Genomic DNA, 27,854 nt, shown 5'->3' on the forward strand with positions numbered 1-27,854 from the left:
CACACAGTCCTGAAACCCACATCCTCACACACAGTGCTGATACCCACAGCCCCACACATGACCATCATCCAAAAGCCCCACACACAACCCTGCAACCCACAGCCTAAGACAGTCTTCGACCCTGAGCCTGTGACAGAGCCTTGGCACTGACCCTGAGACAGCCCCCCGCCCTCAGCCATGTGACGACCCTCAGCCACAGTAAGGCCACAGGAGAATCCTCAGCCATAGGAACATCCATAGCCACGGGAAGACCCTCAGCTATAGGAAGAATCTCAGCAGCGGAAAGACCCTCTGAAGCAAGAAGACCCTCAGCCATGGGACCTCAGCCACAAGAAGTCCCTCAGCCATGGGAAGACCCTAAGCCACAGGAAGACCCTCAGCTGCAGGAAAATCCTTAGCCACGGGAGAACCCTCAGCTATAGGAAGAATCTCAGCTGCGGAAGGCATGGGAAGACCCTCAGCCACAGGACGATTCTCCACTGCGATCGGAAGACCCTCACCCATGGGAAGACCCACAGCCTTGGGAAGACCCTTAGCCGTGGAAAGACCCTCAGCTGCGGGAAGTCCCTCAGCAACAACCCTCAGCCATGGGAAGACCCGCAGCCACATGAAGTCCCTCAGCCATGGGAAGATCCTCAGCCGCGGAAAGACCCTCATCCACAGAAAGACCCTCAGCAATGACCCTCAGCATAGGGAAGACCCTGAGCCGTGGTAAGACCCTCAGCCACAGGAAGTCCCTCAGCCATGGTAAGATTCTCAGCCGCGGAAAGACCCTCAGCCCCAGGAAGACTCTCAGCCATATGAAGACCCTCAGCTGTGGGAAGACCCTCAGCAACGACCCTCAGCCACAGGAAGACCCTCAGGAATCGGAAGACCCTCAGCCTTGGGTTGACCCTTAGCCGTGGGAAGACCCTCAGCCGCGGGAGGTCCCTCAGCAACGACCCTCAACCATGGGAAGACCCTCAGCCACAGGAAGTCCCTCAGCCATGGGAAGATACTTAGCCGTGGAAAGACCCCCAGCCACAGGAAGTCCCTCAGCCATGGGAAGATTCTCAGCTGCGGAAAGATCCTCAGCCCCAGGAAGACTCTCAGCCATGTGAAGACCCTCAGCTGTGGGAAGACCCTCAGCAACGACCCTCAGCCATGGGAAGACCCTCAGCCACAGGATGACCCTCAGCAGCTATGGGAAGACCCTGAACCACATGAAGTATCAAAGTAACGGCAAGACCAGCCATAGGAAGACCCACAGCTGGGGGAAGACCCTCAGCCACGAGAAGACCCTCAGCCATGGGAAGGCCCTCACCATCAGGGCGTGGGATGTGAGTGTGCTCTTAGTGTGAGGTTCTGAGGGCTTCTGACGTGTGCTCATAGACACTGGACTTTGAGTGACCATCAGTGTGTGTTGGACCGAGAGACCCCACCCTCAGAGAATGCATGTGGGGACCCCTCAGAGCCTTATCCGAAGGTCACACCGAGAGCCCACGTCATCAGGAAAGCTTAGCCTGGGGGTGCATATAGATGTAGTGTCAGTGACATCTCACAACCCGCATGCTAAGGGCACACACTGAGAACCCCACTCTCAGGGATGCTCAAATCATCAGACTCAGGGATTGCATGAGGGTTGACATCATACGGTCTCCTAAGAACCCTACTCCAAGGTTATGGTAAAACAAAAGTCCTTTGGAACTACAATCTCAGGTCCCAGGTACTCCAGATTATTGTGGTCTCAGAGACCACTCAGTGCCATTCCTACGCGCACACTCGTATCACACTGAAGGTCACTCAGAGTCCCGAGTCTAAGAGCACACGTCAGAACCCCCCTAAACCACATATCCCATAGTGACGGTCACTCAGAGTCCAGTGCCTAGAAGCATTAGAAAAGGTCCCTCAGAACCTCACATCCCACAGTGACGGTCACTCAGAGTCCAGTGTCTAGCAGTATACATCAGGGCCCCTCAGACCATCACACTAAGGGTCCACTCACATCCCACAGTGACAGTCACTCAGAGTCCAGAGTCTAGGAGCACGTCAGTACCCCTCAGAACCTCACACTGAGGGCCCACTCTCATCCCACAGTGACAGTCACTCAGAGTCCAGAGTCTAGGAACACACATCAGGACCCCTCAGAATCTCACACTGAGGGTACACTCATATCCCACAGTGACAGTAACTCAGCGTCCAGAGTCTAGGAGCACACATCAGGACCCCTCAAAACCTCACACTGAGGGCACACTCACATCACACAGTGGTGGTCACGCAGAGTCCACTGTCTGGGAGCACACATCAGGAGCCCTCAGAACCTCCCACTAAGGACACACTCACATCCCACAGTGACGGTCACGCAGAGTCCACTGTCTGGGAGCACAGGTCAGGACCCCTCAGAACCTCACATCCCACAGTGACGGTCACTCAGAGTCCAGAGTGTAGGAGCACACATCAGGACCCCTCAAAACAACACACTGAGGACACACTCACATCCCACAGTGACGGTCACTCAGAGTCCAGTGCCTAGAAGCATCAGTAAAGGACCCTCAGAATCTCACATCCCACAGTGACAGTAACTCAGCGTCCAGAGTCTAGGACCACACATCAGGACGCCTCAGAACCTCACACTAATGGAACACTCACATCCCACAGTGACGGTCACTCAGAGTCCAGAGTCTAGGAGCATCAGTAAAGGACACTCAGAACCTCACATCCCAGTGACGGTCACTCAGAGTCCAGTGTCTAGCAGTATACATCAGGACCCCTCAGAACCTCACACTGAGGGCACAGTCACATCCCACAGTGACGGTCACTCAGAGTCCAGTGTCTGGGAGCACATCAGTACCCCTCAGAACCTCACACTGAGGACACATTCATGTAGGAGAGTAGGATCTGCTTCACATAGGTACCCCCATTTTTTGCTGATGTTTCACAGTTTTTCGACCTTAGTCTGGCTGTGGCCCTGCTAATCAGGACCACAGCCTAGCTGCTTCCTCTCTAAAATTGTTTACATGTACATTAGGTACATATCTAATTGGATTCTGGAGTGCCTTACAAGCCCCTAGAATATGGTTTACTAAGTACCTAGGGCATAGGTACCTCAGAGGTCTACCAGGGGCTGAAGCATGTATTATACCACCCCTGGGAAGCACTCCAAAATGGCACCATAGGTCTGCTACTGCAGCCTGGGTAAGGGTGTGCTTGCACCCCTTACAGTGGTATAGGCTACCTATATCCACATATATATACAGACACATAAACCTATAAGCCACTCCTATGGCAGGCCTTGACAATCCTGAAGGCAGAGTGCTTGGTTTTATGTGAGAGGGTGCCCAAGCATGAGCTGAGCCCCTCTGCTGCTTTCGGAAATACTTCCTTATGGCTGTTCTGAGATCCAGCCATTCCATATACTCTTAAGTGCATTAAAACCTCGCGCTAAATGCTAACTTTGGGATGGCTGCATCAAAACATGTCGTGTTTGGTGTCAAACACGGCTCTGGCGACGGAGGTAGCATTCCACCCCTCTAGAGGGAGAGACATGTTCACTCTGGTCAAACCCGGTAGGAATTTCCTGAGCCCTGGCATCACAAAATGGATGCCTCTGCCACAGACACGGGTCTGGCCTCCTACTGCTGACCGAAACTCTGGCAGGGGAGGCCTGGAAAATAGGTTTCCTGTCGAAGGGAGGTGTAACCCCCTCCACCAGGCAGGCAGATGTGTTTTGGGGCTGGGCGGGAGCACTCTCTGGTGCTTTGAAGTCCTGCACTGGGGGCACGTTTGCTGTCCCTGTGCATAGTCCAGTTCAAACCGGTTGCAGGGGCTACCTGCCCCTGCTCTGGCGCGAAACTGGACAAAGGAAATGGGTGTAACCACCCCCTCTTTCCAAGCCCACACATAGGTTGGGCTTTAGAGCTAGTCCATCCCCTAAACTTGGTATAAGTACAGGAATCCAGTCTCTAGGACTTTAGATTACCATGGACAAATCTCTGCATCGTATATCCTGGACCTTCAACTTTCTATCTCAACTGGAAGACGGAAGAAATCTCCCTTGGGGTCAAGGAGTGACTCCCCTGCTTGGCAGGCACCAAAGAAGCAACTGACCGGTCTGCATCGCTGAAGCTCCCGCCGGACGCTGAAGTCTTTGCATCAACAAAGTTGAATTTCCAGACTTCCCCGAGGCTACCCTGAGACCCCAGCAAAGCTGAGGCCCGTGGCTATCGTGGGTGACGTGGAACCGTGACCCCTGGACACCATGACCTTTTGTAGCAACACTATCTTCCTGGATCTCCTCAAAGTTGTGCTTTGGGATCTGAGTTGCCCCAGCCTTGAGCACCTCCTGCACTGAACATTGTTGGCCTCCACTCCATGAGTGACCCGTGGGCCAGCTTCAAGTGCGACCGCTTGAGGCTCCTTTGCGATCACTAGCTCGTTGGGTAGCAGGTCCCCATGAAGGCAACTCCTCTTCTACTTGGGCTTTCCTGTTTGCTCCAGACGTGCCCTGACTTACCCTTGCTGGGTGAGTCCCTCAGACCTTGCTGGTCTATACCGCAGTCCTTTCTCTGAATTCCAGTGACTTGCTGTTGCCAAGGCTTGTTGGGTCCAATCTGGTCACCGACACCGCAGCACTCTACAGACTTTATGGCACTGCTCGAATCCGGCTTGTGGACTTTGTCGACACCTCCTGGACCTCGCGGCTGAAGAGTCAAGACACCCATCAACTCACCTGAAGCACCCAACATCTGTGGGCATTGGTCCATCCTGCCCTAGGTCACTGGCAAGTGACCCAGACTCTGTCCTCTCTGCTTTCAGGTTCCTTACATCCCAGATCTAGACTTGGATCTCTCCGGACACTTCTCCTCTTCACGGCAGCAGCAGTTCTTTGCAGGCTGCCATTGAAATCGATGACGTGACCCGACACCAAAAGACACCTATGCACCCGGCTTCCTTGGGTGAGGTAACTCGAGTACTCCAGTGCTCCCGTGGGTGCTAGCCCTAGAACTTCTTAAGTCCAAAAGGGTTTGGTCCTGACTCGATTAGAAGTGTCCCTAATCTTTAAATTTCCAACCGCGACATTGCCCATAGAAGACAACGGGAATCCGTGGTTGTGTTTACACACTGCATACAGTCCCCTTGGGTCCCATGTGTCACTACCTTGGGTGGTTCCTTGGGGTCCTAGTAATTCTACAGTCTCTAGGCCTTTTCCAGTTGTGGTTCTTATACCACTTTTTTGGTATATGGTTTGGTACGCCCCTAGGGCCCAAACGTGTTTTTGTGCTATTACTGATAATTGCTAACTTGCAAACAAAGTACTTCGAACTCCAGTCTCATAAAGAGACTAGAGGGGTGTGTTGAACCTTAAATACATATATTTTGAATATATACCTGGTGTGATCGTCATTTCATTTGATCATTCAAGAGATTATAGACTGGTAAAACAAGCTACTTTACATTCCTTCAAGACTTAGCATGAAGGCTGCTCTCCATAGATACCACTAGGATAGCTTTCATATAAGGTTGTCTTTAACCATTCACCATAAGGGGTTGATTGGACTGATACAAGGTGCCCACTAGAACTAGTGGACAGCATATATCATGCCACCTTTTCACAGCTATGACGTCTGAAAGTGCCCGACGAACAGCGTGTGATATTGGTAGCAAATCCTTCGGATTGCTGTGATAGAAGTATGCCAACAGGCTTGAAGTATTAATCACTTTTCCTGCGTTAGCTACCTGGAAATCTAAATAAGTTGAGACTGGGCTGGTTCAACAAACTTTTTGTTTGACCAGACATAAGGGTCAATTATTATCTTTTCATCGTCCTGAAGATGGTCTAACGGACTTTTAAGCCACAGAAACCGAAAGGTCGACCAGCTCATCTATTTATACTGTTATTTGGTTTCCTTGGAAATTGTTTTCTGTTGTTTCAGATCTGTTTTCCAATACAGCAACATTTTGGAATAGATGTTTACATACTTGACCCTGAGGTCACAACTTTTTATACAACATTGATTTACCTCGGTTCTTGTGTGTAGTTACATTGTTTTGTACCCTTTCTATTTGCTTTTATTAAATAACTTGATTTGTTGAAATATACTCACCCGTGTTGTTCATTTGAAGATTCATCATGATCTAAATGGGTCAAGTTTGATTTTAATTGTTCATTAGTCAGCCACCACTTGAGGGCTTGACAATAGATTTATTCATGTTTCTGATGTTTGTTTAGTTATTTTGAAATAAATCCCTTGTAGGCACTCTTACCTAGTAAATGTTACATGTCCCAAGCCTCCAAGGGTCTATTGGGTTTACCAAATTTCTTTTTACTCTTTGTGTATTTGGATTCGCTTTTTTTACTTGGGTTCCCCAATCCATCTTATCATTAAGAGTGAGGCCCAAGTAGTCAAAAAACGACACCCTTTCTCGGGGCCTGCCACCCATTTGAGGATTTGGGCAATTGCTAGTGTTAGCGTGGAAAACCATATACTTTGATTTCTGGAGGTTTATCTTCAGTTTCCTATTCCTGCAAAATGTGCAGACCTCCTCCAGTACCCACTGCATACACATAGGATTCTTGGACAGTAGCAGCGTATCGTCCGCAAACATTAAAGCTGGTATTTTGCAGTTCGCTAACCTCGGTGAGTCTGTATCTTTCACTGCCAATAAGGTTTCAATTAGACCCTTTAAAAAGAGGGAGAACAGGGTCGGGGCTAAGACACATCCCTGTCTCACCCCTTTCTCTACAGGGAAAGGAGCTGTCAATTCCCCTTTCTTGCCATATCTTACTCTCACGTACGTATCCTGGTGTAAGAGCTTCAGCCCCAGGATATGCCCAGAACTGCAGATCCCCAGGTCCAGCAGATGGCCAGCCCCAGAGGATGCTCTCCGGTGACATCTCCCGCTGCATGCGTCCACCCACAGCAGATGTCACCCCCAGCACCAGCATCGGCCGAGTGGATTTGAATTCGATGTCAGCGACTGGCAGCACAACATTTTTCTTTTGTAGCAACACTTAGAATTCGATTTTTATTACTACACCCTGAGGAAGCCCCATGGCCAGAAGGCCTTTGTAAGGGGGCGAAACACGTGTTGGCTGTTTTTTGCTACACTTGACTCCAAATATTACAAGCGTTACATACCTTACTATAGCGCATTAAAAAATTGAAATTATTTCCGAAAGAGAGAAAAAGAGTGACTAGCACACCGTCAAGGAGATGTCCTGCCCAAGGAGACGAGGAATGACCCTGCTGCAAACCTAAGGCAAAGAACAGCATAGAGATATCTTGCCCCCAGTCATAGCCACAGGAGATATCCTGTCCCAGAAGATATCCTGTCCCAGCCATAGCCCAGGAGATATCCTGCCCAGTCCTCAGCCCCTGGAGATATCCTGCCCCAGCCTCAGTCCCAGGAGATATCCTGCCCCAGTCCCAGGAGATATCCTGCCTCATCCATAGCCCCAAGAGATATCCTGCCCTAGCCGTAGACCCAGGAGCTATCCTGCCCTAGCCATAGCCCCAGGAGATATCCTGCCCTAGCCATAGCCCCAGGAGATATCCTGCCCTAGCCATAGTCCCAGGAGATAGTCTTTCCCAGTTACAGCCCTAGGAGATATCCTGCCCCAGCCATAGCCAGTATCCAGTATCCAATATCCAGTATTTGTAAAGCACGAACAATTAACTGAGGGTGTCAAGGCGCTGGGGGCCGTCGGGAAGATTAAGCGAGCTATTGCCCAGAGTCACATGTTGCTGGGCTTACCTACCGCTGGTTCCGGGGATCGAACCATGTGCCCCCATGGTCTGAAGTCTGGTGCTCTGGCCGCTGCACCACACCTCTTCCTAAACATGAGCTATCCTGCCCCAGCAATAGCCACATGAGATATCCTCTCCCAGCCTCAGCCCCAGGAGATATCCTGCCCCAGCACCAGGAGATACCCTGCCCCAGCCATTGCCCCAGGAGATATCCTGCCCTAGCAATAGCCCCAGGAGATATCCTGCCCCAGCCTTAGCCTCAGGAGATATCCTGCCTCGGCCCCAGAAGACATCCTGTCCCAACCTAACAAGATTTCCTGGCCCAGCTATAGCCCCATTTGATATCCACAGCCAGCCTCAGCCCCAGCCCTAGGAGATATCAGCCATAGCCCCAGGTGATATCATCCCCCATCCTCGGCCTCAGGAGCTATTCTACCCTAGCCATAGCCCCAGGAGATATTCTCTGCCAGCCATAGCCCCAATAGATATATTGCCCCAGCCATAATGCCAGGAGCTATACTGCCACAGCCACAGGAATTTTCTTACCCCAGCCTCGTCCCCAGGAGATATCCTGCCCAGCCCCAGCTCCAGGAGATATTCTGTCCTAGTGTTAGACCTGGCACTTTGGCGTGAGTCTCCCTTCTACTTTTTTGTCGCTGTGCCTCATGTGTTTTTAAGGTGTTGGCCGCTCAGTGCACTGTGCCACTGCCAACCATTGCCACAGTGCAAGTGCTCCCTATGTAAAATGTATATGTTGGTTGGATTCCATGATTGGCTTATTTGGTTTACTGTCAGACCCCAGTAAAGTGCACCAGGAGTGCCAGGGCGTGTAAATACAAATGCCGCTGGTGGGCTTGCAGCACTGGTTGTGCCAACCACAGAAGCGGCCTGGTAAAATGTGTCTAAGGTCTGCCATCGCAGAACCTGCGTGCAGTCTGGTACTGACATGCTGACTGGCAAGTGCACACACTTGCCAGTCCCTAAACCTTCCCTTAACTTCATGTTAGTCACCCGTATGGTAGGCCCAAGGGCAGGGTGCGTTGTGAGCATAAGGTAGGACAAGCCCTGATGTGCGTGGCATGTCCTAATAGTGAATTACAGCCATTTTTGTTTTTCACTATTGTAAGGCTACCCTGTTCTCATAGGCCAGAATGGGCTGTTAAGATTGTTACATCCTATGATCCTAACCGACCCAGGGAACATGGAGGAAACTCGAGTTTAGTATGCCTGAACTTGGAATAATAAGGTACATCTTTTCGTAAGGTTTATTTTAATATTCTGTGTTTGAAAATGCCACTTTTGGAAAAGTTGGCCTTTGCTTGCCTAACCATTTCAGCCCGCCTCTGCGTGATGTGTATCTGCTGTCTGGCTTGTGTGAGTGACAGGGCTGGGGAAAACCAGATGGGCAGGGCTAGGTAGCCTGGTGGTGAATAGAAAGATTGACAGGTAGATGGGTGGGAGGAGTACACCTGGACTCTGAATAGGACTGTGCTCTGCCACCACAATGCCGGCTCTGCCTCCTGTGGAGCGTCTGATGACTCTGCCCTGCACTCTGAAAGAAGAAGCCTGCATTGCATCAACAAAGTGCTCCAGAACTGGACTGAACTAGGCAAGGGCCCCCTGGCCTCGGAGAACAAAAGAAATGTAGTATAAATGTAGGAGCCCTGCTCCTAAGAAATCAGATCCGCTTTGAACCAAGAAGAATCTCTGCCTGAGGAGGAGGCGCCAGGAAAGCTGTAAGGAGGAAGACTGTCCCTATCCTGGGGGACTGGCCTGCAGTGGTGACCTTGCTGCCAAAGGAGAGAAGATGAACCTTTTACTAGAGACTTTGCTTTATTATTTTTTTTAAGAAACTTGTGCTTTCAAAAACGATCTCCAAGGGCCTGGAAGCGAGCTTGCCCCCTGAACTGAGCCCTAGGACCATTGGGCTCATCCTGACCTTCACTCGCCTGCTGCTGGACTGTGGTGTTCCTTCTCTCGCCGGAGCTGTGACTCCCGTGCCCCTCAGCCCCTCCTTGAGCCGTGACCGGACTGCTTATCCGCCCCTAATTTGGGAATAGCCTCGCTCGATCTAAGCCGCCCGCCCTACGCCGTGCTTGGTTGCCCCCGTCACCTCGCTCGCCGGAGGCCCGCTGCGCACCTTCGCCCCGGAAGCCGCCTCGCCCTTCTGAAAAGAGCCGCTGAGTGTCCCGCACCCGCCTTCACGAAAAGAGACAAGGTACTGTACTTACGAACTCGACCGTGAGCTCGCATCGGATCCAGGCTCCGCAACGTTCTGTTTTCCCTGCCGTCTGACGCGTGCCTCCCGGTTACCGTCTCAGCGCGAAGTGCGCTAAGGCGCACACTTCACCTTGTTGCCCGCATAAGAAGACTTTCCGTATAAAAGAACTTTCCGTATTCATAGAGATCGTGGCCCCACTGTTTCCCCGTTACTGGGTCTTGTACTAAGTCTGCTGAAAATATATAAAAGCCTTATTTTTGTATACAACCTGCTTGGTGTCCATTTGTGGTGCATGCAAAGTATTTACTGTGTGTATAATTGCCAGTGCTTAACCGTGTACGCCCTGAGGCTTAGCCTTGACTGCTCGCGCCACGCACCTAGAGGGTGAGCAGGAGTTATTCTAAAGAGCCATCCTTCGCCCTGACTAGAAGTAAAGGGTCCCTGCTTGTCGCTGGTCCTTACCTGCACCAACCAGAGCCCCCTCATTTCTAACACCTAGTCTCAGCCCTAGGACATATCCTACCATAGCCCCAGGAGACATCCTGCCCCAGCCATAGCCCTGGGAATGTTTCAGCCCCAGCCTCAACCGCAGACGATGTCCTGCACCAGTCATAGCCCGGGAGATACCATGCCTCAACTTTGACACCCAAGAAATATCCTGTCCCTGTCATAACCTGAGGAGATATCCTGTCCCAACCATAGCTCCAGGAGTTATCCTACCCCAGCCATAGCCCCAGGAGATATCATGCCCCAACGATCAACTCAGGAGTTATCCTGCCCCAGCCATAGCCCCAGGAGGTATCCTGCCCCAGCCATAACCCCAGGAGATGTCCTGCTCCAGCTATAGCTCCAGGAGATATCCTGTCCCAGCCTCAGCTCCAGAAGGTATCTTGCCCCAGCCTCGGCCCCAGGAGATATCCTGCCCCAGCCTCAGCCACAGGAGATTTCCAGCCTCAGTCCCAGGAGTCATCCTGCCCCAACCTCGGCCCCAGGAGTTATCCTGCCCCAGTCATAGCCCCAAGAGGTACCCTACCACAGCCTCGGCCACAGGAGATATACTGCCCCAGTCATAGCCCCAGAAAATGTCCCGCCCTTGCCATAGTCCCAGGAGCTATCCTGCCCCAGCCATAGCACCAGGAGATGTCCTGCCCCAGCTATAGCCCCAGGAGATATCCTGTCTCAGTCATTGCCTCAGGAGATATCCTGCCCCAGCCATATCCCCAGGATATATCCTGCCCCAGCCTCAGCCCCAGAAGATATCTTGCCCCAGCCCCAGGAGATTTCCTGCCTCAGCCTTAGCCCTAGGACTTGTCCCGCCCTAGACATAATCCCAGGAGATATCCTGCCCCAGCCATAGCACCAGGAGATATCCTGCCCCAGCCATAACCCCAGGAGATGTCCTGCCCTAGCCATAGCCCCAAGAGATGTCTTGCCCCAGCTATAGCCCCAGGAGATATCCTGTCTCAATCATTGACCCAGGAGATATCCTGCCCTAGCCATAGCCCCAGGAGCTATCCTGCCCCAGCCATATACCCAGCTGATATCCTGCCCCAGCCTCAGCCCCAGAAGATATCTTGCCCCACCCCCAGGAGATATCCTGCACGAGCCTTAGCCCTAGGAGATATCCTGCCCTAGACATAGCCCCAGGAGATATCCTGCCCCAGCCATAGCACCAGGAGATATCCTGCCCAGCCATAACCCCGGGAGATGTCCTGCCCTATTCATAGCCCCAGGAGATGTCTTGCCCCAGCTATAGCCCCAGGAGATATCCTGCCTCAGTCATTGCCTCAGGAGATAACCTGACCCAGCCCCAGGATATACCCTGCCCCAGCCACAGACCCAGGAGATATACTGCCCCAGCCTCGGCCCCAGGAGATATCTTGCTGCAGCCATGGCCCAGGAGATATTCTGCCCCAGTCAAAGCCCCAAGAGGTACCCTATCCCAGCCTCGGCCACAGGAGATATACTGTCCCAGCCATAGCCCCAGGAGATGTCCTGCCTAGCCATAGCCACAAGGAGCTATCCTGCCCCAGCATTAGCACCAGGAGATGTCCTGCCCCAGCTATGGCCCCAGGAGATATCCTGTCTCAGTCATTGCCTCAGGAGATATCCTGCCCCAGCCATTATCCCAGGAGATATCCTGCCCCAGCCTCAGCCCCAGAAAACATCTTGGCACAGCCCCAGGAGATTTCCTGCCCCAGCCTTAGCCCTAGGAGATGTCCTGCCCTAGACATAGCCCCAGGAGATATCCTGCCCTAGACATAGCCCCAGGAGATATCCCACCCCAGCCATAGCACCAGGAGATATCCTGCCCCAGCCATAACCCCAGGAGATGTCCTGCCCTAGCCATAGCCCCAAGAGATGTCTTGTCCCAGCTATAGCCCCAGGAGATATCCAGCCTCAGTCATTGACCCATGAGATATCCTGCCCCAGCCCCAGGATGTACCCTGCCCCAGCCATAGACCCAGGAGATATCCTGCCCTAGCAATAGCCCCAGGAGATATCCTGCCTCAGTCATTGCCTCAGGAGATATCCTGTCCCAGCCATATCCCCAGGAGATATCCTGCCCCAGCCTCCACCCCAGGAGATATCCTGCCCCAGCTCCAGGAGATATCCTGCCCCAGCCTTAGCCCTAGAGATGTCCTGCCCTAGACATAGCCCTAGGAGATATCCTGGCCTAACCATAGCCCAAGGAGATGTCCTGCCCCAGCTATAGCCAAAGTAGATATTCTGCCTCAGTCATTGCCCAGGAGAAATCTTGACCCAGCCATATCCACAGGAGATATCCTGCCCCAGCCTCGGCCCCAGGAGATTTCCTGCCCCAGTCATAGCCCCAGGAGAGACCATACCCCAGCCTCGCCCCAGGAGATATCCTGCCCCAGCCAGAGACCCAGGAGATATCCTGCCCCTGCTGTAGCACAAGGTGATGTCCTGCCCCAGATATAGCACTAGGAGATATCCCGCCTCAGTCAATGCCCCAGGAGATATCCTGCCCTAGCCATAGCCTCAGGAGATGTCCTGCCCCAGCTATAGCCCCGGGAGATATCCTGCCCCACCCTCAGCTTCAGAAGGTATCTTGCCCCAGCCTTGGCCCCAGGAGATATCCTGCCTCAGCCTCAGCCACAGGAGATATCCTGCCTCAGTCCCATGAGTTATTCTGCTCCAAACTCGGCCCCAGGAGTTATCCTGCCCCAGTCATAGCACCAAGAGGTACCCTACCCCAGCCTCAGCCAGAGGAGATATACTGCCATAGCCCCAGGATATGTCCTGCCCTAGGCATTGCCCCAAGAGCTATCCTGCCCCAGCCATACAACCAAGAGATGTCCTTCTCCAGCTTTAGCCCCAGGAGATAACCTTTCTCAGTCATTGCCTCAGGAGATATCCTGCCCCAACCATATCCCCAGGAGATATCCTGCCCCAGCCTCAGCCCCAGAAGATATCTTGCCCCAGCCCCAGGAGATATCCTGCCCCAGCCTTAGCCCTAGGAAATGTCCTGAACTAGACAGAGCCCCAGGAGATATCCTGCCACAGCCATAGCACCAGGAGATATCCTGCCCCAGCCATATAACCAGGAGATGTCCTGCCATAACCATAGCCCCAAGAGATGTCTTGCCCCAGCTATAGCCCCAGGAGATATCCTGCCTCAGTCATTGACCGAGGAGATATCCTGCCCCAGCTGCAGGATATACCCTGCCCCAGCCATAGACCCAGGAGATATCCTCCCCTAGCCATAGCCCCAGGAGCTAACCTGCCATACCCATAGCACCAGGAGATGTCCTGCCCCAGCTATAGCCCCCGGAGATATCCTGTCTCAGTCATTGCCTCAGGAGATATCCTGTCCCAGCCATATCCCCAGGAGATATCCTGCCCCAGCCTCAGCCCCAGAAGATATCTTGCCCCAGCCCCAGGAGATATCCTGCCCCACTCTTAGCCCTAGGAGATATCCTGTCCTAGACATAGCCCCAGGAGATATCCTGTCCCAGCCATAGCACCAGGAGATATCCTGCCCCAGCCATAACCCCAGGAAATGTCATGCCCTAGCAATAGCCCCAGGAGATGTCTTGCCCCAGCTATAGCCCAGGAGATATCCTGCCTCAGTCGTTGCCCCAGGAGATATCCTGCCCCAGCCCCAGGATATACCCTGCCCCAGCCATAGACTCAGGAGATAGCCTGCCCCAGCCTCGGTCCCAGGAGATATCTTGCTGCAGCCATGGCCCCAGGAGATATCCTGCCCCAGCCCTGGCCCCAGGAGATATCTTGCCCCAGCCCCAGGAGATTTCCTGCCTCAGCCTTAGCCCTAGGACTTGTCCCGCCCTAGACATAATCCCAGGAGATATCCTGCCCCAGCCATAGCACCAGGAGATATCCTGCCCCAGCCATAACCCCAGGAGATGTCCTGCCCTAGCCATAGCCCCAAGAGATGTCTTGCCCCAGCTATAGCCCCAGGAGATATCCTGTCTCAATCATTGACCCAGGAGATATCCTGCCCTAGCCATAGCCCCAGGAGCTATCCTGCCCCAGCCATATACCCAGCTGATATCCTGCCCCAGCCTCAGCCCCAGAAGATATCTTGCCCCACCCCCAGGAGATATCCTGCACGAGCCTTAGCCCTAGGAGATATCCTGCCCTAGACATAGCCCCAGGAGATATCCTGCCCCAGCCATAGCACCAGGAGATATCCTGCCCAGCCATAACCCCGGGAGATGTCCTGCCCTATTCATAGCCCCAGGAGATGTCTTGCCCCAGCTATAGCCCCAGGAGATATCCTGCCTCAGTCATTGCCTCAGGAGATAACCTGACCCAGCCCCAGGATATACCCTGCCCCAGCCACAGACCCAGGAGATATACTGCCCCAGCCTCGGCCCCAGGAGATATCTTGCTGCAGCCATGGCCCAGGAGATATTCTGCCCCAGTCAAAGCCCCAAGAGGTACCCTATCCCAGCCTCGGCCACAGGAGATATACTGTCCCAGCCATAGCCCCAGGAGATGTCCTGCCTAGCCATAGCCACAAGGAGCTATCCTGCCCCAGCATTAGCACCAGGAGATGTCCTGCCCCAGCTATGGCCCCAGGAGATATCCTGTCTCAGTCATTGCCTCAGGAGATATCCTGCCCCAGCCATTATCCCAGGAGATATCCTGCCCCAGCCTCAGCCCCAGAAAACATCTTGGCACAGCCCCAGGAGATTTCCTGCCCCAGCCTTAGCCCTAGGAGATGTCCTGCCCTAGACATAGCCCCAGGAGATATCCTGCCCTAGACATAGCCCCAGGAGATATCCCACCCCAGCCATAGCACCAGGAGATATCCTGCCCCAGCCATAACCCCAGGAGATGTCCTGCCCTAGCCATAGCCCCAAGAGATGTCTTGTCCCAGCTATAGCCCCAGGAGATATCCAGCCTCAGTCATTGACCCATGAGATATCCTGCCCCAGCCCCAGGATGTACCCTGCCCCAGCCATAGACCCAGGAGATATCCTGCCCTAGCAATAGCCCCAGGAGATATCCTGCCTCAGTCATTGCCTCAGGAGATATCCTGTCCCAGCCATATCCCCAGGAGATATCCTGCCCCAGCCTCCACCCCAGGAGATATCCTGCCCCAGCTCCAGGAGATATCCTGCCCCAGCCTTAGCCCTAGAGATGTCCTGCCCTAGACATAGCCCTAGGAGATATCCTGGCCTAACCATAGCCCAAGGAGATGTCCTGCCCCAGCTATAGCCAAAGTAGATATTCTGCCTCAGTCATTGCCCAGGAGAAATCTTGACCCAGCCATATCCACAGGAGATATCCTGCCCCAGCCTCGGCCCCAGGAGATTTCCTGCCCCAGTCATAGCCCCAGGAGAGACCATACCCCAGCCTCGCCCCAGGAGATATCCTGCCCCAGCCAGAGACCCAGGAGATATCCTGCCCCTGCTGTAGCACAAGGTGATGTCCTGCCCCAGATATAGCACTAGGAGATATCCCGCCTCAGTCAATGCCCCAGGAGATATCCTGCCCTAGCCATAGCCTCAGGAGATGTCCTGCCCCAGCTATAGCCCCGGGAGATATCCTGCCCCACCCTCAGCTTCAGAAGGTATCTTGCCCCAGCCTTGGCCCCAGGAGATATCCTGCCTCAGCCTCAGCCACAGGAGATATCCTGCCTCAGTCCCATGAGTTATTCTGCTCCAAACTCGGCCCCAGGAGTTATCCTGCCCCAGTCATAGCACCAAGAGGTACCCTACCCCAGCCTCAGCCAGAGGAGATATACTGCCATAGCCCCAGGATATGTCCTGCCCTAGGCATTGCCCCAAGAGCTATCCTGCCCCAGCCATACAACCAAGAGATGTCCTTCTCCAGCTTTAGCCCCAGGAGATAACCTTTCTCAGTCATTGCCTCAGGAGATATCCTGCCCCAACCATATCCCCAGGAGATATCCTGCCCCAGCCTCAGCCCCAGAAGATATCTTGCCCCAGCCCCAGGAGATATCCTGCCCCAGCCTTAGCCCTAGGAAATGTCCTGAACTAGACAGAGCCCCAGGAGATATCCTGCCACAGCCATAGCACCAGGAGATATCCTGCCCCAGCCATATAACCAGGAGATGTCCTGCCATAACCATAGCCCCAAGAGATGTCTTGCCCCAGCTATAGCCCCAGGAGATATCCTGCCTCAGTCATTGACCGAGGAGATATCCTGCCCCAGCTGCAGGATATACCCTGCCCCAGCCATAGACCCAGGAGATATCCTCCCCTAGCCATAGCCCCAGGAGCTAACCTGCCATACCCATAGCACCAGGAGATGTCCTGCCCCAGCTATAGCCCCCGGAGATATCCTGTCTCAGTCATTGCCTCAGGAGATATCCTGTCCCAGCCATATCCCCAGGAGATATCCTGCCCCAGCCTCAGCCCCAGAAGATATCTTGCCCCAGCCCCAGGAGATATCCTGCCCCACTCTTAGCCCTAGGAGATATCCTGTCCTAGACATAGCCCCAGGAGATATCCTGTCCCAGCCATAGCACCAGGAGATATCCTGCCCCAGCCATAACCCCAGGAAATGTCATGCCCTAGCAATAGCCCCAGGAGATGTCTTGCCCCAGCTATAGCCCAGGAGATATCCTGCCTCAGTCGTTGCCCCAGGAGATATCCTGCCCCAGCCCCAGGATATACCCTGCCCCAGCCATAGACTCAGGAGATAGCCTGCCCCAGCCTCGGTCCCAGGAGATATCTTGCTGCAGCCATGGCCCCAGGAGATATCCTGCCCCAGCCCTGGCCCCAGGAGATATCCTGCCCCAACCTTAGCCACAGGAGATATCCTGCCTCGGTCATAGCCCCAGAAGATATCCTTCCCCATCCTCGGCCCTAGTGGATATCCTAATCCATCCATAGACCTAGGAAATATTCTCTGCCAGCCATAGTCCCAATGGATATACTGACCCAGCCATAACCCCAGGAGATATCCTGCCCCAAACACAGGAAATATCTTGCCCCAGCCTCTTCCCCAGGAGTTATCCTGCCCCAGTCATAGCCCCAGGAGGTACACTACCCTAGCCTCGCCCCTGGAGATATCCTGCCCCAGCCATGGCCCCAGGAGATGTCCTGCCCTAGCCATAGCCCCGGGAGATATCCTGCCACAGCCATAGCACCAGGAGATGTCCTGCACCAGCTATAGCCCCAGGAGATATCCTGCCTCAGTCATTGCCTCAGGAGATATCCTGCCCCAGACATATCCCCGGGAGATATCCTGCCCCAGCCTCCACCCCAGGAGATATCCTGCCCCAGCTCCAGGAGTTATCCTGCCCCAGCCTTAGCCCTAGAGATGTCCTGCCCTAGACATAGCCCTAGGAGATATACTGGCCTAGCCATATCCCAAGGATATGTTCTGCCCCAGCTATAGCCCCAGTAGATATCCTGCCTCAGTCATTGCCCAGGAGATATCTTGATCCAGCCATATCCACAGGAGATATCCTGCCCCAGCCTCGGCCCCAGGAGATTTCCTGCCCCAGCCGTGGCCCCAGGAGGTATCTCGCCCCAGTCATAGCCCCAGGAGGAACCCTACCCCAGCCTCCCCCAGGAGATATCGTGCCCCAGCCAGAGACCCAGGAGATATCCTGCCCCAACCGTAGCACCAGGTGATGTCCTGGCCCATATACAGCACTAGGAATTATCCTACCTCAGTCAATGCCCCCGGAGATATTCTGCCCAAGCCATATCCCCAGAATATATCCTGCCCCGGCCTCGGCCCCTTGAGATATCCTGCCCAAGCCCCAGGAGATAGTCTGCCCCAGCTCTAACCCCAGGAGATGTCCTGCCCCAGCTATAGCCCCAGGAGATTTGCTGAACTAGCCGTAGCCCCAGGAGATGTCCTGCCCCAGCTATAGCCCCGGGAGATATCCTGCCCCAGCCTCAGCTCCAGAAGTTATCTTGCCCCAGCGTCAGCCCCAGGAGATATCCTGCCCCAGCCTCAGCCACAGGAGATATCCAGCCTCAGTCCCAGGAGTTATCCGGCCCCAGGAGTTATCCTACCCCAGTCGTAGCCCCAAGAGGTACCCTACCACTGCCCCAGCCATAGCCCCTGGAGATGTCTTGCCCTAGTCATAGCCCCAAGAGCTATCCTGCCCCAGCCGTAGCACCAGGAGATGTCCTGCCCCAGCTATAGCCCCAGGAGATATCTTGCCCCAGCCTCAGCCCCAGAAGATATCTTGCCCTAGCCCCAGGAGATATCCTGCCCCAGCCTTAGCCCTAGGAGATGTCCTGCCCTAGCCATAGTCCCAAGAGATGTCTTGCCCCATCTACAGGCCCAGGAGATGTCCTGCCCCAGCCTCGGCCCCAGGAGATGTCCTGCCCCAGCCTCGGCCCCCGTCCACCCCAGCCCGGGGCCTCTGCTCACCTCAGGAGTGAAGAAGAAGAGTCTCTGCTGAGGCTGAAGGCGAGGAGCCTGATATACCCGTCCTGACCCCTCTGAGTACACATGGAGGGAGGGGCTGTCGGGGGTGGGAGGGCCTGGGAAGGGGGGGGGGGGTTTGTTTGTTTCCTAAACATTTCACTCTGTCCCTCTGCTGCGTCCGGAGCATTATTTGAACAAAGATTCTGTTCAGAACCCGAGATAACAGGACTGGGGGGGGGGACCCCACTATCACCCCCTCAGTACACTCTGGGGCAGACAGTGTCACGCGTGGGACGTGAGATGAAGGACTCAATACAGAACCTGTGAGTGATAACCGGACAGGGGGTCTGTCACTCACTGAGTATCACTCACTGGGGCTTTGACACACCTCGGAGCACGACCTCACTGTTTGGCCCGATGCGCACACACCCTAGGCAGTCTTTCCTTTGGTATGAGACTCCCACCTTGGTGCAGTGTCACTCATTGGGAGTGAAGCTCACACCTTGGGCAATCTCGGTCATTTTGTGTGAGACCCACACCTTGGTGCATTGTCACTCATTAGGACTGAAGCACACACCCTGGAGCAGTCTCTGCCAATTGGCGTGAGATTCACACCTCGGTGCAGTGTCACTCACTGAAAATGAGTCTCACACACTGGGCAGTCTCTGCCACTTGGTGTGAGACACACATTGGTGCAGTATCACTCACTGGGAGTGAGAACCACACACTCTAGGCAGTCTCTGTCATTTGGCAGGAGACTCACACCTTGGTGCAGTGTCACTCATTGAAAATGAGTCTCACACACTGGAAAGTCTCTGTCATTTGGCGTGAGACTCTCACCTTGGTGCAGTGTCACTCAATGAAAATGAGGCTTCCACCCTGGAGCAGCCTCACTCATTTATCTGGAGACTCACACCTTGGTGCAGTGTCACTCATTAGGACTGAAGAACACATCCTGGAGCAGTCTGCCACTTGATGTGAGACTCACACCTTGGTGCAGTGTCACACATTGAAAATGTGTCTCGCACCCTGGGCAGTCTCTGTCATTTGGTGTGAGACTCACACCTTGGTGCAGTGTCACTCATTGGGAGTAAAGCTCACACTCAGGGCAATCTCTGTATTTGACCTGAGACTCACACGTTGGTGCAGTGTCACTCATTTGGAGTGAAGCGCACACCCTCGAGCTGTCTCTGTCATTTGGTGTGAGACTCACACGTTGGTGCAGTGTCACTCATTTGGAGTGAAGCGCAATCCCTGCAGCTGTCTCTTTCATTTGGTGTGAGACTCACACCTTGGTGCATTATAACTCATTGGGAGTGAAGCTCACACCCTGGACAGTCTCTGCCATTTAGTGTGAGACTAACACCTTGGTGCAGTGTCACTCATTTGGATTGAAGCGAACACCCTGGAGCTGTCTCTCTCATTTGGTGTCAAACCCTGTGGAATTGGCATTTGTCTTGCAAGTAATCTCTCACTTTGGTGCAGTGTCACTCATTGGGAGTGAGGCTCACACCCTGTGGCACCGGCCTGTGTCTTGGAGAGGACCTCTCACCTTGGTGCATTGTCACTCATTGGTAGTGAGGCTCACACCCTGTGGCACTGGCTTTTGCACTGGAGTGAACCTCTCACCTTGGTTCAGTGGCTCTCATTGGGAGTGTGGCTCACACCCAGTGGCACTGGCTCTTACTGGACGGAACCTCCCACTTTGGTGTATTGTCACTCATTGGGAGTGATGCTCACACCCTATTGCATTGGCATTTGTCTTGGAAGGAACCTCTCAGCTTGGATCAGTGTCATTCATTGGGAGTGAGGCTCACACCCTGTGGCATTGGCCTTTGTCTTGAAGGGGACCTCTGACCTTGGTGCAGTGTCACTCATTGGTAGTGAGGCTCACACCCTGTGGCACTGGCTCTTTCACTGGAGTGAACCTCTCACCTTGGTGCAGTGTGACTCATTGGGAGTGTGACTCATGCCCAGTGGCATTGGCTGTTACTGGAGGGAACCTCTCACCTTGGTGCAGTGTGACTCGTTGGGAGTGAGGCTCACACCCTGTGGCATTGGCCTTTGTCTTGGAAGTAACCTCTCACCTTGGTGCATTGTCACTCATTGGGTATGAGGCTCACACCCTGTGGCACTGGCTCTTGCAATGGAGGGAACTTCTCACCTTGGTGTAGCGTCACTCTTTGGGTGTGAGGCACACACACTGTAGCACTGTCTCTTGCACTGGAGGAAACCTCTCACCTTGGTGCAGTGTCAATCATTGGGAGTGAGGCTCACACCCTGTAACATTGGCCTTTCGATTTGAGGGAACCTCTCACCTTGGAGTGTTGGACTTGGCCCTTTTTGCAGGGTCATCCCTAAACTGTTTGCCTTCCTCCTGCATTTTTTCTGACCTGTTGTTGGCTGTTTTATGACTCTGGGCACTTTACCACTGCCAACCAGTGCCACAGTGCAAGTGCTCCCTATGTAAAATGTTTATGTTGGTTGGATTCCATGATTGGCTTATTTGGTTTACTGTCAGACCCCAGTAAAGTGCACCAGGAGTGCCAGGGCGTGTAAATACAAATGCTGCTGGTGGGCTCGCAGCACTGGTTGTGCCACCCAGAGAAGCAGCCTGGTAAAATGTGTCTTGGTCTGCCATTGCAGAACCTGCGTGCAGTCTGGCACTGTCATGCTGACTGGCAAGTGCACCCACTTGCCCGTCCCTAAACCTTCCCTTAACTTCATGTTAGTCACCCGTATGGTAGGCCCAAGGGCAGGGTGCGTTGTGAGCATAAGGTAGGACAAGCCCTGATGTGTGTGGCATGTCCTAATAGTGAATTACAGCCATTTTCGTTTTTCACTATTGTAAGGCTACCCTGTTCTCATAGGCCAGAATGGGATGTTAAGATTGTTACATCCTATGATCCTAACATGCCCAGGGAACATGGTAGAAGATCGAGTTTAGTATGCCTGAACTCAGAATAAGAAGGTACATCTTTTCGTAAGGTTTATTTTAATATTCTGCGTTTGCAAATGCCACTTTTAGAAAGTTGGCCTTTGCTTGCCTAACCATTTCAGCCAGCCTCTGTGTGATGTGTATCTGCTGTCTGGCTTGTGTGAGTGACAGGGCTGGGGAAACCCAGATGGGCAGAGCTAGGTAGCCTGGTGGTGAATAGAAAGATTGACAGGTAGATGGGTGGGAGGAGTACACCTGGACTCTGAATAGGACTGTGCTCTGTCACCAGAATGCCGGCTCCGCCCCCTGTGGAGCGTCTGATGACTCTGCCCTGCACCCTGAAAGAAGAAGCTGCATCGCATCAACAAAGTGCTCCAGAACTGGACTGAACTAGGCAAGGGCCCCCCTGGCCTGGGAGAACAAAAGAAATGTAGTATAGATGTAGGAGCCCTGCTCCTAAGAAATCAGATCCGCTTTGAACCAAGAAGAATCTCTGCCTGAGGAGGAGGCGCAAAGAATGCTGTAAGGAGGAAGACTGTCCCTATCCTGGGGGACTGGCCTGCAGTGGTGACCTTGCTGTCAAAGGAGAGAAGAGGAACCTTTTACTAGAGACTTTGCTTTATTTTTATTTTCAAGAAACTTGTGCTTTCAAAAACGATCTCCAAGGGCTTGGAAGCGAGCTTGCCCCCAGAACTGAGCCCCAGGACCATTGGGCTCATCCTGACCTTCACTCGCCCACCGCTGGACTATGGTGTTCCTTCCCTCGCCGGAGCCGTGACTCCCGTGCCCCTCAGCCCCTCCTTGAGCCGTGACCGGACTGCTTAGCCGCCCCTGCCTTGGGAAGAGCCTCGCTCGATCTGAGCCGCTCTCCCTACGCTGTTCTGGGCTGCCCCCGTCACCTCGTTCGCCGGAGGCCCGCTGCGCACCTTCACCCCTCCCGCCGGAATCGGCGCTGTGAGCATCTCCAAGCCTCGGACGGCCCGGACGTAGAAAGCGTGCCCGGCTGCCCCGCTTTGCTCACTTGCCAACCTGAAACACCCCGCTCTTGCTGTGAGCCTGAAGGACCAGACCCCCCTCGTAAAGTGTGGGAGCCCCGGACGCCGCCTCGCCCTTCTGAAAGAGCCGCTGAGTGTCCCGCACCCACCTTCACGAAAAGAAACAAGGTACTATACTTACGAACTCGACCGCGAGCTCGCATCGGATCCAGGGTCCGCAACGTTCTGTTTTCCCTGCCGTCTGACGTGTGCCTCCCGGTTACTGTCTCAGCGCGAAGTGCTCTAAGGCCCACAGTTCACCTTGTCACCCCGCATAAGAAGACTTTCCGCATTGTTGGAAGGCGTTCCCCGGGGAGGCTGCGGAATGTGTTCCTGACCACCCTGAGGCCCACCTTTCCCAGAGTTAGGCCGAGCAAGAGCAGGGAGGCCCTTCCTGGAAGGGTCTCGCACCTAGAATCGCACACGCTACGCTTCTCTCTTCTTCGGATAGAGGGACACCACACAGTAAATCGTTGTAAGATAATAAGCTTTTATCGGTGGTTATCAGGGATCTTTATGATCCGGCAGGCAGGTGCAGAATTAATGCCACAAGCGGCAGCGATCTTATGATGGAGGGAAAAGGGGTAGCGGGACAGTCTTTCAATCAGTGTCTCTGCGAGGTATCCGGTGCCCAGCTCTCAATCCTCGAGCTGAGGGGATGTTGCTTCTCTCGGCGATCTCTGCCGATTCTCTTGGAGGAGCAGGCCGCGAGTCACTCAGCAGGCACCGGAAGGTCTTAGTTCAGGGAGCCGCGACGGCGTCAGCAGGGCTCAGATGGTTCCGAGTTCGGGGAGCCGCGACAGCGCCAGCAGGGCTCAGATGGTTCAGAGTTCGGGGAGCCGCGACAGCGTCAGCAGGGCTCAGATGGTTCAGAGTTCGGGGAGCCGCGACAGCGTCAGCAGGGCTCAGATGGTTCAGAGTTCGGGTAGCGTTCTTCTGTTCGGGGAGCGATCGAGCCGCGACCAAGTCCGCAGGCTCTCGTCAGTCCAGGTCTTCTCTGCCTCTCGTCCCTTCAGCACCCCTTCTTATACTCCCCCTCCTCTTTGAAGTCCGGAGTCCTCGCGGAGAGGGGTCTGGTGCCTGGGGGGCGGTGTGTCGGGGTTTCCTGTCGCTTGGCCCCTTGATCTGTTCAGGTGTGTCCGGGAGGGACTCCAGACGCCCAGCAGGAGAGGCGCCCTCTCACCGGGGGCCTGGTGGTCGATCGAAACCTCCCTCGGGGAAGAGACCAGAGGTGTGACAGGGTCGGCGCCTCTTGGTCTGGTTTGGCGGGGGGGTTTCGTTCTCCCTCGGCCGGGCATGCGTGTTGGGGATCTGGTCGGCCCTCGGGATGTTGGTCCACGGAAGCCGGGAGGCCGTGCCCATGAGGTTCGGCGTGGTTGTAGTGTAACTTGCTGGTAGGGAGGGCCCACGCCACGAGGCCGGTCTCACATGCATAAAAGAACTTTCCGTAATCATAGAGATCGTGGCCCCACTGTTTCACCGTTACTGGGTCTTGTACTAAGTCTGCTGAAAATATATAAAAGCCTTATTTTTTTGTATACAACCTGCCTGGTGTCCGTTTGTGGTGCATGCAAGGAGTTTACTGTGTGTATAATTGCAAATGCTTAACCGTGTACGCCCTGAGGTTTAGCCTTGACGGCTCGTGCCACGCACCTAGAGGGTGAGCAGGGGTTATTCTAAGGAGCCATCCTTCGCCCTGACTAGAAGTAAAGGGTCCCTGCTTGTCGCTGGTAATTGCCTGTGCCAACCAGAGCCCCCTCATTTCTAACATGGAGCAATGTCACCCATTGAGTGTGAGGCTCATACCCTCTGGCAAAGTCTCTTGCACTGGAGGGAACCTCTCATCTTGGTGCAGTGTCACCCATTGGGTGTGGGGCCCACACCCTGTGGCACTGTCTCTTCCACTGGAGGGAACCTCTAACCTTGGTGCAGTGTCACTCATTGGGAGTGAGGCTCACACCCTGGGTCATTGGCCTTAATCATGGATGGAATCACTCACCTTGGTGCAGTGTCACTCATTGGGTGTGAGGCTCACACCCTGTGGCACTGGCTCTTGCACTGGAGGGAACCTCTCACATTGGTGCAGTGTCACTCATTGGAAGTGAGGCTCACACCCTGTTGCACAGGCTCTTGTACTTGTGGGAACATCCCTCCTTGGTGCAGTGTCACTCATTGGGAGTGAGGCTCACACCTTGTGGAATTGGCATTTGTCTTGGAAGAAACCTCTAAACTTGGTGTATTGTCACTCATTGGTAGTGAGGCTCACACCTTGTGGCACTGTCTCTTTCACTGGAGTGAACCTCTCACCTTGGTGCAGTGTCACTCATTGGGATTGTGGCTCACAGCCAGTGGCACTGGCTCTTACTGGAGGGAGCCTCTCACCTTGGTGCAGGGTCACTCATTGGGAGTGAGGCTCACACTCTGTGGCATTGGCCTTTGTCTTGGAAGGAACCTCTCACCTTGGTGCAGTGTCAACCATTGGGTGTGAGGCTCACACCCTTGGAACTGGCTCTTTCACTGGAGGGAACCTCTGACCTTGGTGCAGTGTCAACGATTGAGTGTGAGGCTCACATCTTGTGGCACTGGCTATTGCACTGGAGGGAGCCTCTCAAATATGGTGTAGTGTCACTAATTGGGAGTGAGTCTAACACCTTGTGGCATTGGCCTTTCGATTGCAAGGAACCTCACAGCTTGGTACATTGTCACCTATTGGGGGTGAGGCTCACACCCTCTGGCACTGACCCTTGAACTGGAGGGAACCTTTCAACTTGGTGCAGTATCACTCATTGGGAGTGAGGCTCACATCCTGTGGCTTTGGCCTTTGCCTTGGAGGGGACCTCTCACCTTGGTGCAGTGTCACTCATCAGTAGTGAGGCCCACACCCTGTGGCACTGGCTCTTACTGGAGAGAACCTGTCACCTTGGTGCAGTGTCACTCATTGGGAGTGAGGCTCACACCCTCTGGCATTGACCTTTATTTTGGAAGAAACCTCTCACCTTGGTGCAGTGTCACTCATTGGGTGTGAGGCTCACACCCTGTGGCACTGGCTCTTGCACTGGAGGGAACCTCTCACCTTGGTGCAGTGTCACTCATTGAGAGTGAGGCTCACACCCTGCGGCATTGGCATTTGTCTCGGAGGGAACATCTCAACTTGCTGGAGTGTCACTTATTGGGAGTGAGGCTCACTCCCTCTGGCACTGGCTCTTGCACTGGAGGGAACCTCTCACCTTGGTGTAGTGTCACTCTTTGGGTGTGAGGCACACACCCTGTAGTACTGGCTCTTGCACTGGAAGGAAACTCTCACCTTCTTGCAGGGTCACTCATTGGGAGTGAGGATCACACCCTGTGGCATTGGCCTTTATCTTGGAGGGAACCTCTCAAGTTGTTGCAGTGTCCCTCATTGGGAGTGAGGCGCACACCCTGTGGCATTGGCATTTGTCTTGGAAGGATCCTCTCACATTGGTGCAGTGTCACCCATTGTGTATGAGGCTCACACCCTGTGGCACTGGCTCTTGCAATGGAGGGAACCTCTCACCTTGGTGCAGTGTTACCCATTGGATGTGAGGCTCACACCCTTGACACTAGCGCCTGCACTGGAGGGAACCTCTCACCTTGGTGCAGCATGACTCATTATGAGTGAGGCTCAAACGCTGTGGCATTGGCCTTTGTCTTGGAGGGAACCTCTCACCTTGGTGCAGTGTCACTCATTGGGGGTGAGGCTCACACCCTGTGGCACTAGCTCTTGTACATGTGGGAAACTCCCACCTTGGTGAAGTGTCACTCATTGGGAGTGAGGGTCACACCCTGTGGATTTGGCATTTGGCTTGGAAGGAATCTCTCACCTTGGTGCAGTGTCACTCATTGGGAGTGAGGCTCACACCCAGTGGCATTGGCCTTTGTCTTGGAGGGGACCTCTCACCTTGGTGCATTGTCAATCATTGGTAGTGAGGCTCAAACCCAGTGACACTGGCACTTTCACTGGAGTGAACCTCTCACATTGGTGCAGTGTCCCTCATTGGGGGGTGGCTCACACCCAGTGGTACTGGCTCTGACTGGAGGGAACCTCCCACCTTGGTGCAGTGTCACTCATTGGGAGTGAGGCTACCACCCTGCGACATTGGCATTTATCTTGGAAGCAACCTCTCACCTTGGTGCAGTGTCACTTATTGGGAGTGAGGCTCAAACCCTGTGGCATTGGCCTTTGTCTTAGAAGGAACCTCTCACCTTAGTGCAGGGTCACTCATTGGGTGTGAGGCTCACACCCTGTGGCACTGGCTCTTGCACTGGAGGGAACCTCTCACCTTGGTGCAGTGTCACCCATCGGGGGTGTTAGGATCACACCCTGTGGCACTGGCTCTTGCACTGGAGGAAACATCTCACCTTGGTGCAGCATCACTCATTGGGAGTAAGGCTCACACCCTGTGGCATTGGCCTTTGTCTTGGAGGGAACCTCTCAACTTGGTGCAGTGTCACTCATTGCATGTGAGGCTCACACCCCCTGGCACTGGCTCTTGCACTGGAGGGATCCTCTCACCTTGGTGCAGTGTCACTCATTGGAAGTGAGGCTCACACCCTGTGGCACTGGCTCTTGCACTGGAGGGATCCTCTCACCTTGGTGCAGTGTCACTCATTGGAAGTGAGGCTCACACCCTGTGGCACTGGCTCTTGTACTTGTGGGAAACTCCCACCTAGGTGCAGTGTTACTCATTGGGAGTGAGGGTCACACCCTTTGGAATTGGCATTTGTCTTGGAAGGAATCTCTCATCTTGGTGCAGTGTCGCTCATTGGGAGTGAGGCTCACATCCTGTGGCATTGGCCTTTGTCTTGGAGGGGACCTCTCACCTTGGTGCATTGTCAATCATTGGTAGTGAGGCTCATACCCTGTTGCACTGGCTCTTTTACTGGAGTGAACGTCTCACATCATGTGGCAATGGCTCTTGCACTGGAGGAAACCTCGCACCTTGGTGCAGTGTCACTTATTGGGTGTGAGGCTCACACCCTGTGGCATTGGCTCTTCCACTGGAAGGAACATCTCACCTTGGTGCAGTGTCACTCATTGGGAGAGAGGCTCACACCCTGTG

General features: G+C 54.1%; 1 long non-coding RNA gene across 1 annotated transcript in view; it reads right to left on the reverse strand.

The window, feature by feature from the left end:
* LOC146808672 (uncharacterized) overlaps nt 1-18,850 on the reverse strand; it is a 56,437-nt gene extending 37,587 nt beyond the window's left edge. Inside the window, exon 1 of the long non-coding RNA XR_014966216.1 lies at nt 18,805-18,850. This is a non-coding gene — a long non-coding RNA (uncharacterized LOC146808672). The remainder of the gene's footprint in view (nt 1-18,804) is intronic.
* Between the last annotated feature and the right edge of the window lie 9,004 nt (nt 18,851-27,854).

This window comes from Triturus cristatus, chromosome 7 (assembly GCF_964204655.1).
Source record: "Triturus cristatus chromosome 7, aTriCri1.1, whole genome shotgun sequence".
Taxonomy (NCBI): Eukaryota; Metazoa; Chordata; class Amphibia; order Caudata; family Salamandridae; genus Triturus; species Triturus cristatus.